The sequence below is a fragment of the Plasmopara halstedii genome (genome assembly GCF_900000015.1).
Source record: "Plasmopara halstedii genome assembly, contig: Scaffold_110, whole genome shotgun sequence".
Lineage (NCBI taxonomy): Eukaryota > Oomycota > Peronosporomycetes > Peronosporales > Peronosporaceae > Plasmopara > Plasmopara halstedii.
Window position 1 is genome coordinate 1,208,141 of NW_020187031.1, and position 699 is coordinate 1,208,839.

Genomic DNA, 699 nt, shown 5'->3' on the forward strand with positions numbered 1-699 from the left:
ACGATGAAAAATCCTTTTCGATCCTGGTGCGCCGATAAAAGAAAGTCAGCTGAATGCTATGGCGCTAGAAGCGCCGTTAAGTAACACCGTCACTGTTTGCTTAGCGACGAGGACTTGTGTCACTGTGCCGAGGGTCCTTGTGGACCTCGGTGTCACTTTTTCTTTGATACGTGGAATGCTGCCTAGTCTAAGACTTGGATGCAAGGTCTGACCTTTTCCTTGGTATGGCATGGTTGAAATACCATGGATTTGTTGGAGGTCGAAGACCTTGGCCACTACGCGCACGTCTCCTGGTGGAGCTTTGGTGAGTCATGAATCCTCCGCAACTAGGAAGCAGAAGCGCTGTTGGCGCGGGCACTGAGCCGAGACGCTCAATGTGCAAGATTTCGGAAGGTCCGCGTTGTCAAACAACGAAGTTGCATCGGACAAAAGTCCCGAGCGTGGCGCGCATGCCGAACGTAGAGTGGCACGTACCCCTGAGCGTTGCTCACGTTACAAAGCAGTTGCTGCGTGCCAAGAATGGTATGCTCGGACCAAGACCGAGGCATCCCGTCTGATGCGCGAGGAGTAGCACGTTATCCATTGGACGAATACTGCGGAAATAGCAGGTCTTCGTCGGACGTTGTTAATAATACTAAGGCTCCGATGGAGCAGGGAGTGGGGACACTGGAAGACGCTGAGTGCGTGTTCCCACTGGTC